The 17,763-nt window shown below is 42.9% G+C and overlaps 1 long non-coding RNA gene across 1 annotated transcript in view; it reads left to right on the top strand.

Annotated features, from left to right (window-relative positions):
- The window catches only part of LOC137793623 (uncharacterized), a 32,625-nt gene extending 19,922 nt beyond the window's left edge, over positions 1-12,703 (top strand). The window contains exon 4 of the long non-coding RNA XR_011078228.1: positions 12,297-12,703. This is a non-coding gene — a long non-coding RNA (uncharacterized lncRNA). The remainder of the gene's footprint in view (positions 1-12,296) is intronic.
- The last annotated feature ends 5,060 nt before the right edge of the window (positions 12,704-17,763 follow it).

Raw genomic sequence — 17,763 nt, 5'->3', positions numbered from 1 at the left:
CCTTTCATTTCCATGTTGGATACAAGGCACCTGTCTATTTGTGTATCATCATACACATTGTGAGGCAGGGGGAGACACACTATTCAACACTATTCAAGACAGATTACTCCACTTTTCATGCTATGTAGCGTCCAATTACCTCCTCCGCACTGTGGATAAAATGTTTTAGATGTTTAACAACAACAGTGGACAATAATGAGTGGTGTTAAATTTGAAATTCAGACCCAATCCATTGCGTCATGTAAGGAACACTCAGAGAAGCTTGTTTTACGACGCATTTAAAGAGAGAGTGACATCATTACTCCACTATATATTTACTCTAAATATCCTGTTATGTATATTATCTCAATAGCGGATCTTTAAATGCAAACAATCACCGTCATCATTTAATCGACTCGCGTTCACAAGAGATCAGTAATTGCAGCTTTAGTTCTGTTGACATGAGGCCTCATGTGTCATTTTACCAGAAAAATCAATTGATTTCTTCTTCTTCTTCGGGGTCCGTCGATCATTTCTCACAAATGTACCTGTGAGTAAAGAGTGTTTACAGTTCACTGAGTTTATGCTTGAAGTAAATATCGAGCTACAGCGACAGAGATATAAAAAGTCGTATTTACTGGAGGAAAAAAGAGTCAAGAGATGCTGCAACCTTGGTTACAGAAGTTGTCCATTTCTCTGAAATCCTGATCAGGTTCTGTGTGCTGTGTTTAGTCTATGATCATCACTTTTAATGAGGTTATTATTCACGGTGAAAGTGCTGCTAATCCTCCCTGTTGAGACGCAGAGGCGAGGAAAGCTTAGCAGAGAGGGAGCTGTTGAATTACAGGAAGAGGAAAACCAACGGGAACAGACCGGCTATTTCAGGAGAACCAGGACTGTTCAGACAGACGGCACTTTCAGGCATTTATATATATATATATATATATATATATATATATATATATATGACCTGGTCGTATCAGAGGAATGAAGTCTTTTTTTTTTTATGTTACAGAATGCAAACATGACAAATGAGTATATTAAGAGATCTTTAGATCAACATTGTGTCCCGTAGGTAAATCGAAGGGTCGGGAGACCATCGCTCGTCTAATCCTTTACATATTTACCTGTACTACATTTATGGCTGCTATATTTTAATGATGAACCTGTTGAGGACGCTTAAAGTTGAATTACAGCCACAATTCCGTTTAACTTAAAGTTTAGAGGCTTTTCAGTTCAAAAAGCTTAAATAACTCTAGTGTATCTAAAATACTCTTATAATGAATTACTTCAATTATACTCTATTTTCACTAAGCATGCGTTTAAGCAGGAAGCAGGACAAACATAGGCGTAACAATCAACAATAATAACCGCTGCCTTTGATTGAGCTTCATTGCGTCGCTTATAGGGAACTTAAAGCGCTTCAGTGGAATGGAGCCAACATCAATGCTATTAATTACATTATTATTAATTAACTGCTTTTCCTGCGACGAGGAGTCAGGATGTCTCCTGTGAAGCCGCTCGACTGGATGATGTGCCGCTAAATAACAGCAACGTTCATGTTATCAAGCACACGCCTCTAACAGAAGGAGTTTCCGGCTTTAAGGGGCTAAAGGGTGTTAAGTGAAGATCCTCCCGAGGTGTCGGCACAGAAATAATGAGCTTTAAAATGTGCTTTATCTGTGTTGAGTAATTAACCATGTTGGAATTTAGTGTGGATTCATATTAGTGAATTAACTTCTAACTGAGATGTGTGTCTATATATATATATATATATATATATATATATATATATATATATATATATATATATATATATATATATATATATATATATATATATATATATATATATCCAGTATGTTTCAGAACTTTTATACAAATTTTGTATTCCATCTGCATATTTAATATTTTTTTTATTGCTAATTTTGAATTGTGTTTATTACAGTTCTCGTGTTTATTTATATTACTAGATTTTTTAAAATTTGTATTTATTTTTTAGCAGTGCTGTAATCCTGTAATTTCCCCACTGAGGGAATAATAATAATCTTATATATATGTACATATGCATGTGTGTAGTGCATATTTGAGAGGTTTACACCTCATTATTTAGGTGATAATTGTGTCTTTACTCAGGATATCCACTAAGACTCAAACTCTCCTGATGTCTCACCTTTTGTCATGTTGTCACTATTAATGAAATAACATCAAACCTCGCTGTAAAAATACATTTTAATCTGCTTTTTGCTAGTGCTACAGTACTTTGGGTACGTCTCTCTCCAGCACTGGATTGAAATTGAACCCTCAACTCTTGAAATGTTGAAGCTCCATACGAGATGCACGACATGCGCATATGAGGTTCTACTGCCGGCGTCAACGCTGTGGACACCGGGTCGTGCTCAGTATGCCATGTGGTGGCATTATTTGCCCTTTAATGTTTCTGTTTGTCACTTCAATGACCCTCGATAAGCCGGTTTGACTCCAGCTGCTCCCCTGGTGAAGTGCATGCGATCACAGTGGCAGCTCTGAGGCGATCGCCTGCACGTCCTCTCCTTTTCAGCGCGCCGATTCATTTGTGGACGCTCAGGTCCCCCGCGGTCGCCGGCTATTTCGGCCCAGCTTTGTGCCGGCCGGGAACGCTCACTTCCATTAAAACATCAGCCGCGCTCGCAGCTGGAACATGTGGCCGGTGTCTCTCAGCGTGCCGTCCATCTCCGTGGCTCTTTGTCCTTTCAAGCCAGAGCACGAAAAAAAAATTGCACACTATTGTTAACGAGGTGAAGAGGCACAAGGTTGTTTTGTGGAAATATAATGAGGAAATTACTAACAATGGTTTGGAGCCTATACATCAGTTTAGGGGCACAAATTTCTCTCTCGCTCTACAAATAACATTTTCTCTGCGAATAATAGGTTCATTGTTTGCGCTCTCATGCTTCTTTGTTTCAGCCAACACAGGAGTCACTGCATGGATGCTGTTGAGGAGCATCCAATTATACTCTGCTAATGGGAATCACTTAAAATAATGAACTTCTTATAAGGCCTTTGTAAACATAGAGTTCATGATGCATTAATGAGTTCACGTGGAATTAATTAATAGTTCATTATCTATCATATCGTGCTTTAACAGTTATTAATTATGAAGTTTCATCGAAAACACGTAACACTGCGTGCCTCATTTAGAATTGCACCTAAAATAAAATGGCTGCACTAAACAGAGGCTATGGAAGGCCATTTCCGCCACAAAAAAAGTCATAATTAAGATTTTTTTTGTGTGTGTGGAAATGGGCTTCCATATGATCATGTAAAGGAATAAATAATTAAAATCTGCATTTGAGACCACGTGAAAAACATGAAACTCTTTGACAGAAGTGCAATCAGGAGGAGAAGTAAAGGTTGAAGGTGAATAGTGTGAAAATCAATATGTTTCGACTCGCCCCGCGTCGTTTCACTGCATAATTTGACAAACAAACACCATTAATTTGCAATAGTGAAATAAATAAATTGGAAGAGAAGCAAATATATGCGGAAAAGTATTTTTTTCTGTTCACGTTCAACAACTACAGCTCCATAAACGCTGTGGCGGCGCTTCAATGTCCCATTAGAGGTAAAGCAACAGAACTGTAATTATTATATTGTGAGCAAGAAACTCAATGACAAAATACTGCACGTATGTGAAGTGGCACTTTGTGTAGAATGAAGGTTAAAATACATTTGATTATGGTGCTCACACAAAATGTTCTAAGAGATACTTTAGATACGATGCTTGAACACAAAGCTGCATGTTGAGAAGCCATGTTTGTGATATCAACAGAGTTTAATGCACTTATTGTCGGTCGCAGCTTGTCTTCTTTACTGAACCTACACTTGAGCTTATGTTATTCATCGCTGCAGACACTTTTATTGCCTGTAATAAACAATTATTTCATCAACTTTAAAAATAAAAAAAATCTCAAATGAACTGAAAGCATTCTGCGACAGACTGGTTTAGAAACATTGACTGTTAAGTCTCAGCTTCACTGCGAGTGGAAAGAGTTTTGGAACGAGGCCCCCTGGTATAATTAAGTTATTCGCTGGGTTATTTTGGCCCACCGCTTCCCCTCGCAGGGCCACTGAGGCTGCATTGTGGGCAGAACAATGTGATGACAGGGCTGTCCTTTGGGAACATCTAATTAGTTCCACTAGGGGAGCAAAGCAGCAGCGCACCATGCCCTGATATTTGGCTTGAGCAGTCAGCGGAAAGATAGCCACAGGGCCCACTTTAATTGCAGAAATGCCACCAGAATGTGTGTCTGCATCCTCACCTGTCCCTGATCATGAGGGCACGAGGGAGCGCCCATCTCTCTGCATGTGCGTCAACACACACGCGGCGTCAGCGTGCACCCATGTGTGCAAACGTGTGAACCTCAGTCTGCGTAAATATGCACACGCGTGTGTGGATGTCAGCCGGCGTCTCGTCCGCTCGACTAATCAGGATTCGCTCATTGATTCTCGTGTATTCTGCTTAAATATTCTGCTTTGAACTGAATTTGTTGACATTCAACCTTTCAAAACCTTTTTTTCTCATTTAAATCCATGAATCATTCAAACTGAAGATGGGATATTAGTTTAGTTTCAAAGTGTGATCCTATTGGATTATAATCCCAGACTTCATTTCAGAGGTTGATGCATAATTCCGTGATTTTCATTTTTCAGGCATGAAAAAAAAACTAAACGCTGCGTTTGTTGACTGATTTGGACGTTGGATACCATGGCAACGGTTGAAGTTTCGAGTGAGCCAGTTAACGTGTAGAACGTGCACACGCATGTGCACACGTACACGCCTGTATCAGGAGTCACTCGAGTGTAAACTACTAATCACACACAGACGCTAATATGTACACATACGGGACTCTAGTAAATGATTGTGTGTGTGTGTGTCTGTGTGTGTGTGTGTGTGTGTGTGTGTGTGTGTGTGTGTGTGTGTGTGTGTAAACTGACATCAGGAGTTGAACATTCTTTCAGTGCATGAATAAAAAATGCTTTTAAAGTCTTGGGAGCAGTGAATTATTAAGGAGGCTGTAACGAGGCAGCCGACGCAGCGTCCAGGTGTGTGTGTGTGTGTGTGTGAGAGAGAGAGAGATTGTGTGTGTGTGTGTGTGTGTGTGTGTGTAAGACTGAGAGAGAGAGAGAGATCTATCTAGAAATAAAGAGATGTGTCTATAGGCTGAACTATGTGGATTTGACTGTAATGCAGAACATGAAGATATGAATGTAAACTGAAAGAGATCCAAAAGACATCTGTAACACAAATAAAGGAAATTGTAAAATCAGGAGGCATCAAAGAGAAGAAAGTAAGAGAGAGCAGCAGAGTGGACACAGAAAGAGCGACCAAGGCCTTGAAATGAAGCCTTTTTTATAGTAGTTCCCTCAGCTGATCCTGATCCTGCATACCGGACACATTCAAACGACCCGGCTCGTCCGTCAGGTAGAATTTGCAGCATCTTTGGCTCTGGCGCATCGTTCAATTTATAATGAATAATAAATAATCACTAATATCGTATCGACAGCGTTCCATGCCAGTGATTTAAATATTAAATACTATTGATTCGTGGGAAGACACATAACCATTAAGAATGGATGGATGCTGAACAATCTTTACAACGGACCTAACCGGAAGTTATTAATTCATGAACGGCTTTAATATTGCTGCAGGGTATAGAGCATCTCCCTCATGGATGTATGGCTCTCTGCAGCCGACACAATGGCTATGCATCTTTCCTTAAACAGGAAGCGATACAAATAGACTGGTTTGGTCCATGACGGAGCTTGCAACCAGCAGCAGACCCTGCACATGACGGATAGCATTAAAGAGTAGTTTATCCTCCAGCGCTCAGCCTGAAACACTCAGTAACATGCAGGCAGACACATGGAATCAAGCAAAACCCATGCAGGAGAAATGGTGGACAAGCAGGAGGAAAAGAAGACCACGAGTATGAATGTCACACAAATAATTGAAGTGCACGACCCTCTGAAGATATGAAACCAACGTGGCGGCCTTCAGCTGATCAGAAAGACAATCAGTCGACAGGTGTGAAGCATCTGCACCAGTAAGATGACCCATGCGTGATGTCAGAGTGCCCTTGAGCAAGACAGTGAGCCCCTCTCCAGCCGGTTGCTGGTGCTCTCCTACATGTTGGCATGTGTAACAGTCACGTTTTGAACAGTGGACTTTATTGTGAGTGTCACCGAAATAATTCTGTTAGAATTAAAATTTTCCAACATGTGAAGTGGTTTCACTCTAAAAAGTAGAAGTGTAATATTTACCAAGTGGGTAAAGGGTTAAAGGAACATTTGTAATATTTCAGCTGGCAGACAGTCTAGAATACAGTTTTTTAATTCAATTTCATTACAGAATGTGATTGTCTTCAGGACAAAGTGCCAACTACATCCTCAAATGATTGATGTCACTAATATGTAAAATAATAATACACTTCTTGCCCTTCAAGTAGCATAACACATTTGAGGTTCGTGCTCTTGATCAGAAGAAAAAAACAACTATAAAAATGTCAAGGTATCCCTTAGAGATGTGTTTTCCTCATGCTTATTCCCTGCCGTTGCCGGTTTTCGATTATGTGTTGCTGCATTTTGCTTTGCTGTAATAGAAACATGTCACTCCTGAATCCAAACACAATTTGGTACCGATTCCTTCTCAGAATGAGTCGGCCGGGTCACACGCTGCTCTCTGCACGCCGCTCTGCTGCGCCAGCGGACCACACGGGTTTCAAACTCGACGGAAAGCCAAAACGGCGCTGAATGTCGGGCCACAGTCGGCACCGAGTGCAGACGATAAAGCCGGCAACACAATGCACGAGTTACCTTGTCTGGTACCTCTGTAGGCTGCAAGCGTTCACTACAAAGCCCAGAGTTAGAAGAAGAAAGGCTGCTCTCCCACCAGGCAACATGAAACACCTCCGAATATTTATTGGGGCCCGCAGGGGGAACGATCCGGCAGCTGGCAAAGTCAAACAGCTCACCTGAAGGAGTCGGGTCAGTCCGAGTTCAGCCTTAATGACAAAACCACCTCGCTCTACTCGAGCGGCAGGTGAGCGCTTCATGAGGGAATAGCCTGGAATCATCTGGCACTTTGATGTTTGGGAAAGGATTAGCAATTTGTTACGGGTATTTACACACCGATTTGTTTTAATACGTACTAATACTCTTATTTAAAGTGTGAGGGCGACAAGTTAATCAAGACGGTATTAACAAACTAAAAATTAACATTGGAGACGGCACTGGTGAACTCAAAGGAGAGAAAGGATTTGACTTTTGTTGATCTGAAGAGCGTTGTGTACGTTGTTTAAAGTAGTAAAGACAAGGAGGAAGGATCAGTGAAGGAGCAGCTAGGAGGTTGTTGTAAATAAGTGCAGAAGTAAGATGTACGAATAGGAAATCACACTCCAAACAGCTCGTTGCTTCGTTTTCCTGCCACAATATTGTGCTTAAACGAGGCATTTATTAATTGATATTCTGTTTGGGTTTCATGTTATTGATATTAGTATTTATTCTCCATTTGAATCCTCTCCAGTTTACGACACCAAATATCTCATTAACCCTCAGGGATCATCATTTAATCAAATCTAAACTGTGATGCTCATCTTCACTGCTTATGGAGCCCTCATCCAGCTGCCAGGTGTGCTAGTTGCTCTAGTTGCTCTGGGTGTGCTAGTTGTGCTAGTTGCTCTAGGTGTGCTTGTTACTCTGGTTATGCTAGTTGCTCCGGGTGTACTAGTTGGTCTAGTTGTGCTAGTTGCTCTGGGTGTGCTCGTAGCGCCTGGTGTGCGAGTTGCTCTAGTTGTTCTGGGTGTGCAAGTTTCTCTGGGTATGCTAGTTGCTTTGGGTATGCGCTAGTTGCTCTGTGTGTGCTAGTTGCTCTGTGTGCGCTAGTTGCTCTGGGTATACTAGTTGCTCTGGTTGTGCTTGTTGCTCTGGTTATGCTAGTTGCTCTAGGTGCGCTAGTTGCTCTGGGTGTGCTAGTAGCGCTGGGTGTGCTAGTTGCTCTGGTTATGCTAGTTGCTCTGGGTGTGCTAGTTGCTCTGGGTATGCTAGTTGCTCTGGGTGTGCTAGTTGCTAGGCTAACTGTGTGAAACACCATATGCTATCCTGTGCTGTGTTATTTCACAATAAAGAAAAACAAACCAATTTATTTAGTTTTTTGCTGGGGAAAAAAATAATCTACTTGTTTATTTCAGATGGGATAAATAAAAAGCAGACTCTGAAATCCTCGAGTAAGACTAATGCTGTCCAGAGATGCTCTACTCCTACTTGGATTTATTTAATCCCACAGCCTTAATTGTTTCTTAAATATTGTCAGCTGAACTCAACACTGTCTGTATTCGTCATTGAATGACTCTCTGAGGAACCTTCAGGTAGTAAAGGTGTAGTTTTCTCCCTGACAGGTGCCTGTGTCCTCATGACATAAATCATGTGTGTGTTTGAGAAACCATCTCATTGCCTCCAGCTTTTCACGTGATCAGAAATATTTTGCATTTCAATGGAATAAAAGTGCAATGCATCCCATTGGGAATCCCTGACGTGACCTGGCTGAGGAAACATCTCGCACAAGTAATCAAAACCTTCCACAAACCAGTCAACACCCTGAAGATATCGGCTTGGCACCCTGAGGAGAGAGCCCGAGAGCGTCATGGAGGTGCAAGGACACGGAGCAATGCACAATTATATTTACTACGAGGCCAGAGATGTGGATGTGTGGGATCCGTGATGGCGTCCTGGTGGCCGGTCGGGGTGGCGAGGCCGTTCTCCAGGAGAAATCCAGGGTGGCAGAGCGTCTGTGGCTGAAGAAGCACAAGTTTAAAGACAAGAATATATACTGATAATATAATCCAACATGGCACAGTGGTCATTCCAGGAATGTGAATTGAGGATATGGTGTACAAAGCTGAGGTCAATACACTGTGGGGATTGATAAGGGAATGGGCTTCATGTGTGTGTGTTGATTGGCAACAGGCAGACACACACATATACTCAGACATAGTACAAACGGGACCATAACACTGGAAAGAAGACGGGGTTGTCTATGATATCCAATGAAACAGCTGTTTAGTGAAACATCCTGGATCCAGGACTCTGGGTGAGAGGCTGAAAGAGAAAACAAGTCCTCCAAACACGTCATTAGACTAGAAAAACCATCACAGTTTGGGTAGAAATGAGACCTTTGTTAAGGTTACAATGGTCACCGTGCAGTCGATACTGTAGGCAGCATTCATGGTCATCTGGGTTGTGATCGCCTGCAAAATGGACACATGAAATGTGTAAGGTAAGAACTGAACAATGGAGCCATCAGTCATGGAGTACGCGGCTATGCAGCCAAAACAGTATTTAAATTACAGCTCCATGTAACACACATTATTGTACAACTGTCAGCTGCTGCAGTTTGAATGAAACTTAATCAACAATCGTGCTCCAGAGATCCTCCACCTCGTGATCGTGGACCCCGGCGATTGGCTCCTGAACCCCTATACGCGCTTCAGGATTACGGCTCGCCAGCGCGACTCATTCGAAAGGCACGCATCATCAATATCACTTATTCTCTTTTGATGCGGTCCACTACAATAATTCTACTTTGATCAGTGAAACACTGTTGTAATTATTCTGCTGTTTGAAGCCGGAGGCTCGCCGTCTTATTGTTTCAGTTGGGGCCGACAAGTCCGTCAAGTTAACCAAAAAATGCTCCAGTTGGAAAGTATTCAAACAGTTGACTTGCCACCTGCAGATTGGCGACACTTTAAAGGATAACCACCACACCCTGGGTTTGGTTACGGCCCCCAAGCGCCGCCTAAATAGCTTCAATGTGTTTCAACATACATTTTGCATGTCTGAAACTTAATTCTTCCTGAACAATCTTCCTTTGTTTGATGTTTTGATCGCTGCGGTACAGAGCACTCACTCGCCGTAATCTAGTAATCTTTTAAAATAAAAAATGTGATGTAGCTTTTGAGGTGAATATACTTAAAGTCCTGTTTTCCCGTCGTTAATTCCTAGCTACCCGCCCAAAAAGCAACTTTGCCTAATTTGAACTCGACTTAAGGCTACAGTTGCTTTAGATATTGTTTGAACTCATCGGGTAAACTCCCAGCATGCACTGCATCCTCCACTTGCTGGTGCACGACCTGGCAGGTAGCATGAGATACGTGGAGCGTGCCAAGGCCACACACTTTATTAGAGTCACAGTTTGACGCGTTAATGCGTGCCGCTGCCAACATGAAGAGCACCGCAGGGCGAAGGACCGACGGAGAGAAGAAGAGGGGGAGGTTGGCAGAGAATGGCAAAACCAGAGAGGCTTAAGAGGAAAAAAAAGGGATCGGGAAGAAAGAGACATGTTAAGGAGACGTGATGGAGTTAAAGAAATACTAATAAGGAATTTGAGAGCATGCAGAGGTGGCCTGCTTATCCCTGGTTGAGTCAGAGCAATATCTACTTTTTACACTATCAAAGAAAATGTTTTATTAGCATCCCATACGGCACATTCACCAAAAAATCATCAACTATCCAACATCCAGACCTCATCTGCCCGTCAGCTCCCCCAGAAACTACACCGCCCCTCTCCTTCAAAGCCTCCGCCGGATCCTCATGCAACAAATAATCCAGTTCAAGAGTCTCCTCATCACAGCCCTCCACACCTCTCTGACCTCCTGCACCGACACGCTGCCACCCGCAACCTCAGATCTGCAGAAGACAACCTCCTTACCCCCCCGCTCTGTCCAATCATCAGACCTGGAGGGGGGATGAAGGTCTTCTCCATGGCTGCTCCTCCATCTGGGACTCTCTCCTCATCACCAGACGTTCTCCACCACTCCCCACTTTTTAAAACAGCGTTTAAATCTGCTTCTAACCCGTGTTGCTCATTAACTATATTTTAATTTGGATCATTTCTGTTGTGTTATCTCTTTTGTGTACATTGTGCTGTCGAACAAAATGTGAATGAATGAAAAAAAAACATGTATTGCGTCTCATTTTCTGACAGATCTTCATCGTTCAGCCCACATCAGCTTTCCATATGCAATAATCCTCTTGGCTTGGCACCCTCCGCCGTGTTGATTAATTCTAATTTTAAGACAATGATGAGCATGCCACCAAATCAATGTGTTAGTGTTAATTGGAATTTCTTGGCTTTCGTGTTAATTTGCCCCCTCAGGCTCTAATTGGCTGCGGCAATGCGCCTCAGAAGCCGGAGTGATTTTTTTTTTTGTGTGTGTGTCCTGAGGTGACAGTGATGGCAAAGAGTGCTCTGTTGGTTGAAAAATACATACATGAAAACCTCGTCACCGTTCTTCTCCGTTAAACCTTCTCACATAATTACTGACGATGATGTCGACGTTCCAGCTGCAGTTTTGCAGCGTCACACTTGACGAGTCCAGCAGCAGACAGGTTTCTGTCTTTCAGTGTTCAAATAAAAGTTTTCCTGACAACGTCTGCATCTTTCTTCTGTGTATGATTACAGCACATGCAGCTTCTAACAAGCGTTTCATTAAAAATCTGACCTCAGCTTCTACAATCTCCTTCATTAGCGAGGCGGGTTTTTGATAATGGACGAGTAGGAATTATGTTACTGGCTGTCCGACCGCATCTCTCTGCAAAGCTACGAAGCAGGAACAGAACGTTCTCTGCTTTTTCCCCGATTAAAGAGCCGGGTTCCTCGAGGCTGGCCCTCTGTCCGTGTCCTCCCAGCATGCACTTGCACTCATAGACGGCACAGTAGCTTCAGCTTGTGCGATTTTAGTTGAGATGATCTCTGAAAGTATGTCTGCGACTGCAGGATATTGTGTTGTTGTTGTTGCTCTCGTTCTCTCTGAGCTTCTACTCGATGACTGCAGTCAAATCTTCTTGTGGCTTCAGTGAGGAAGACCTCTCTCCTGCTGCTGCGTCTCTCTTTGTGGATCGAAAGGATTGTAGTTTTGGCACGGTTGGTGTTTATGGAAGCCCATCTCCGCCACACACACAAAAAAAAAGGCATAATTTTGACAACAAAAAAAGTCATAATTATGACAATAATTCTTTTTTTTTTTAAATGTGACAAAACAAATTTAGGACAAAAGAAAAAACATAATTATATTTTATATGACAAAAAACTGGAGTTTGAAGGACGTTAAGAGAACATTTAACGGTGATGACCGTTGATGGCTTTTTTTTGTTGTCAAAATTATGACTTCTTTTCGTTTTTTATCATTTTTTTGTTTGGTTTCATCATAATGACTTTTTTTTGTGGCGGAAATCGGCTTCCATAAGCGTTTGATTAATCCGCATGTATTTTTTGCTTGTAGTGAGTGAATTTATCAACGCCGAGGGAAATGTTTGTGCATGTCACCGCCACCTCGTGTGGCGTCACAAATGGACACACACACGCCACAAACAAAACGCCACTACATCCCCCAGAATGCCTCATCACTCACCAAGCTGCAGCTGCTTCAGCGCCTCATTGAGGCCGGGCTGGGAAGTGCACGGAGAGAGGATCTGGACCAGCAGGAGGAGGACGGACTCCTGTGTGGACTACAAAGGACTGTGAGGAGGACGACCTCGTCGCCTGGACTTTGCCGCGTTGAGTTTTTTCTTTCGTTTAAAGATCCTCTTCCTCCTCCGGGACACTTTGTTTGTTCTGTGACTTTTTGATCTGAAAGACTTCCCTGAGTTGCCGGTGGTATTGAAAATAAACCTTCACCTTCAAACCTTCTGATTGTGCGTGTTTTTCAGCCCTCTTGCACCCGAGGGACACCCGGTGACGCTATTAAAGCACAATTTACTTTTTCCAAAAAGTTACTGCGGCTCCAGTTGGAAGTCTTTCAGCTTTCCAGCGTCCAAGACAATGTGGAAATAACACCTTCTGTATTGAGACAACCAGGTGCAGGTTTACAGCAGCTTGGATGCAACCTTTAGAAGTGCTGATAACAGAGTTATGAGACTAATCAAGAGGATCATACTTCACTCACATCTGAACAGCGTGCAATAAATAAAATCCCAGCAACCTGACCTTTCAGTAAGAGCAGGAAGCGGCGGAGCGCGGAGAAGGAAACGCTCGACTCCTGAATGGACGATTACGGAGACAATAAAGCAGCTTGTTCATCAGATACAGGCGGAAAATATTCAAATTTGACATTTGAATCGCCGTGTTTTACATCTGCAGAGGAGAGTCCGGCTCTTCCGGTACGGCGATAATGCATGGAATACTAAACGCCCGACCGGGAGAGCGCAGTCCGACGAGGCCGGCGTGTCGGCTAATTTCCCCGTTAGCGAAGCGCCCGAATGAGCAGCGCCTTGTGATTCTGCTGTTATTTAGTGCATGTTCAAAACAATGTTCTCATTACCACGGGACACAAAGGCCAAAATAGACTCTCTTCATGTTTTTGGCACAAGTGTCTGGCAAATTGTGCTCATTTCACAGAGTTGGCATTCAATAAATTCAACCGCTTGGCCAAAGAACAACTGCCGCTGCAGCTTGAATTGAAGGAGTTTCTTCTGTTGTTTTCTGTGTTTTCCTCGAGATTTGGTCTTTTTTTTTTTTTTTTTTTGCCAAATGCCATTTTTGAAAGACTGTTGATGATAATACAGTTTTTCCATGAACAGTTTTAAACTCACTGAGCCGCCTGCGTTGCAGCAGATGAGTTATAAAGAGGCACAGCGTTGTGTGTGTGTGTGTGTGTGTGTGTGTGCTGGTCGTTCTGTTCAAAGTAAGCCAACCAATGCAAGTAATGTATGCAACCAACGGGCAGTGAGGCGTTTTTAAACCAGTCATTCAAAGTAAAAAACTTGCTGCAACGAATGCTAGCGATCCGCTTTAAAGTCCTCGTATGAAACACTTCATAGATCTTCCCATAATGCATTTATACCGTCTAATTATTGCATGCAGCCATAACTAAACACCAAAAAAAGACAAGCAGTTTGTTGCAGGAGACTGTGATAAACACACACACACACACACACACACACGTTCCATGACCTTCCTGGCCGAGATAATAATAATGTTTAAATATCTATTTTTGTTTCTCTGACTCTCTCTGAAGGCATCTCCAGCGTCGGAGACAAAGACCGAACACTCTCAGGAGGCGGGAAAGTCTGACCCTTGAAGACAGAGATGCATCATGGGTAGTCCGCTAAACACTGTACACACCAGATCCTACACCGACGCGCGCTGCAGCGAGAGGATGTATGATGTACGGCGACGCCGGAACGACATCGCAAGTAATTACAATCTCATGGGAATTACGCCTGGACCAATATCACAGTGTAATTATCGGGAAGGTAGAACGGAGCTTTTGTTAAGTTTGGTGCGCGACAAAAAGAGAGTTAATGAGTATTTGTGTGTCTCCTGTCTGATTCCAGTTGCTGACCTGAGCTTAATGTGCTGGCATCCCAAAAGCAATCAGGAGAGTGTCTAATTGTAATCACTGTTGGCTCATACATTACTGTACGCCTGTAATTATGTTGACAAGGGACATATCATTTCCACCTCGACATGAAAAATGAATATCTGGCTCTTCGTTTAGTCTCGAGCTTCTCTCAGTGACATTAAACCAAGATTCAACAAACAAGACCATGGAGAAACCTGTGGTGTGAACCACGACGCGTTGTGCCCGTTAAAACTATAATCATGCAGCTTTATATCACATAATCAATACGTTAGATGCAGCCGGCGTTGGGATTCAGAGATATTGTTATATGTTGTAAAATGTGTACGTGTAAGAGAGCGAACGATGATGAAATACACAAAATGAACACAAACAAACACAACTGTTGGTCTATAAAGCGACATTGTGACAAAATATTGATTTCATGCAGATCAATTAAGAGACACAATTCTCATAAATCAGCCTTAATAAGCATGTTTGATGCAGATGGGAAGTAGATGATTTTACTGTACGATAAGACATTTAACAATAGTCTTCTTCCATCGTTTAAACATTTAACCCGACGAGGTAAGAGATTAACTAAATTATTAAGAATCTAAAAGGGAGCATTTTATGATGCACATGTCTAAAATGCATTATAATTATACTTTATTATATGTTTTATGACCATAACTTAAGTACAATAAATGGTTTGCTGACTGAATTCAAGCAGCAGCTCACGTGTCTCTTTATGTTCACGTGGTGTTTAAAATGTTGTGCAAGATGACTCTCGGTCAGCGATGGAGAGCTTTCATGAACTATAAATCAATTTAATGAACCTAATTTAGGAAAAAATAAAGGTTTAAGTTCCAAAAAATAATGAATTCTGGGTGTTTCGTCTGATGTTACACATTGTGAGATGTCATTTTGCAACAGAGGCAACCTCTTTACACGCTGACCTGCTTATTGTTGCAGCACATGAACAGACAGTGAACTTCTCAGTGTGTTTCAGCAGCTTCAGTCTCAGTTTTCATGATAACACAACTGAGACGAGTTAAAGACAATGGCCTCGATGGGTTTTTAAACACTTCATACGTCAGGCACAGCGTCAAACTCCAGCATGAAATCATCACACAGCTCGAGGCCAAACTGCAGCGACACAACGTGTTCCTCCCTCAGCTGACGGACAGCATCTTCCAGGAAATACCCGAAGATTACAAAGCTCAGAGTGTGTGCACCGCGTATGTACACACACACACACACACACCCTGGTTATGTTGTGTGTCGGTTCTATATGTCGTTATGAAGCGCAGTGGAGCAAAGAGGTAATATCTGGCCCTGAGGTCTGAGGCCGTCCGGCTGCAGAGGGGAAGATGAGCTGAAGCACCTGGACACAACGTCAATATGGAACAACAACACGGTCCGATGGTGACGCACCGCGGCCCGCAGGACGACCAGCACCACCTCCAGGTCCTCCTCCTCACCTTCAACAGGTCGCATCTTTGATATATAACATCATACTTAATAATCAGACTGACTATGTGTGATATTACAAAAAAAAAAAGACCCCGATACGGATCTATATTTAACGAGTTTCACGGCGCCCGCTCGTTTGTCATGCAGAGTAATAAAAAAATAAAAGTTCGATAACAATCTGGAGTTCAGAACCAGCAGAACGGCGGCGCGGCAGTAATTACATTGAAGGTTGTTTTTGAGGAATACAGAAAATGAAAGTCACGGCCCTTTTTTAATAAGTATGCACATGAACTCTAGAAAAGCCGACTTCCAACATAATTACATTTTGTAATTAGGGAAACGGGCCTCCGCCCAGATGCGCTGCTATTCCAGACGCCGTCTGGAATAACCAGGCTGGTGGATGTAAGTAGAGATTGTAAGAAAGAGAAAAGGAGTGAAGTTAAAAAATGTAGCGTGCCCTCAAAGTAGATTTTAGTTTTAAAAAAAATGCAGAAAAACAACATGACATTTCAGTTTCCCTCTTCATGAAGGGAGGCACCAATTATTTCCTTTTGTACGCGTGCAGGTGGTATCGAGCAGCATCTCCTCCATGCTGCTAATCTGGAGCCGGGCTTTAGAAAGGCACGTCTGGTATAAAGCCTGCCGGCTATCGATTCTCACCACAGTGAGGGAGTGTCTGTGTTTACTCATCTGATTGGACGGCGGATAGTGACCCCCTTTCACTTCCTCCGCCATGCAGATAAGCAGAGTGAAGGGAAGGAGTGGGTGAAGGTAGGAGAAGTGAGTCTGTCGAGTCCAGATGTGGAGGAAGGGGAGCGGGCAGAGGGCGATGGGTCAATACTCCGTGCTGCAGACCTGATCAATAAAAAGATATGATAAGTTGTAAAGCCATAGAATGAACTGCGGCGAGAGAAAGAAGAGAAAGAACAATAGGCCATTGTCAAGTCGTACGCTAACATCTCAGACTGACCAGACGATCGACTCTGCTTCATGCACACTTGTCATTTTCTTCTATTTTGAACGTGACTTTACATAATCTAAGTTTTACAATGTCCCTCAAAGCATTCAGCCGTTTAGTGCTCTAGACTTCTCGCTGTGTGTTCGGTCCCTGCAGGCAGCCGCTGATTTCAGTTCATTTTATTACAGATGAACATCAACACGTCATTATCACTTGATGGAGTCACACAATCCATCACAGTGTGAACGACACGTCTGCTGTGGTTGCAGTCAAAAAGATGTTATGATCACGTGATGAAAGCATTTTCATACCTGACTTTGATGGACGCTCTGTCGCAGGAGAGCTGCTCAGTATACTGCATGAAGCGGGCTATTGTCATGAATTATTTAAAAAATAATCCAGGCTGGCAAATATAGTATGTTAGCTTAACCAAACCAAACCGTAGAAGATGAGATTCTGCAGCACATTTCAAGAGGGAAACCAAGTTAACATTGTGATGTTGTCCCTTTGCGTGATATCTTCTGACATTTTCCACATCTGCACACCCTCAAAACCGACCCCTTCAACAGACGTAGTCCCTTTGGTACCAACCATCAGGCTCATCTCCCTTCCACTCATCTCATCACACACTTGTGCATCCCCATCTGACCCGTAAGCATCTGAACATCCCCACCGGCCCTCGCTCGGCTGCAGTCTGAGTGCTTCACTCCGTCCTGCACGAAGGGAAAGAGCCGAGCCACCCAGATCTGCTGTTGTGCACACAATTTGAGATGACAGGTAAAGTGGCTTACCTACCCCCCCTGGGGCCGCTAATACAGGGAAGCAAGACCTACACATCTCTGAGAAGGTACTGTGCCTCGCACGTGGGGGGTAAAGGACATGGAGTCACAGGGGGGAGGGGGGAAGTAAAGGGAAGTAAAAGTGGGGAAGACGTCCAAAATCTACAAACTATGGTAACAATGGTGGAGTGTAATG

This window comes from Clinocottus analis, unplaced genomic scaffold (assembly GCF_023055335.1).
Source record: "Clinocottus analis isolate CAN_PGR_092001 unplaced genomic scaffold, fCliAna1.0.p SCAF_23, whole genome shotgun sequence".
Lineage (NCBI taxonomy): Eukaryota > Metazoa > Chordata > Actinopteri > Perciformes > Cottidae > Clinocottus > Clinocottus analis.
The sequence above is the reverse complement of the archived record's forward strand: the minus strand, read 5'-3'. Positions and strand labels throughout refer to the sequence as shown.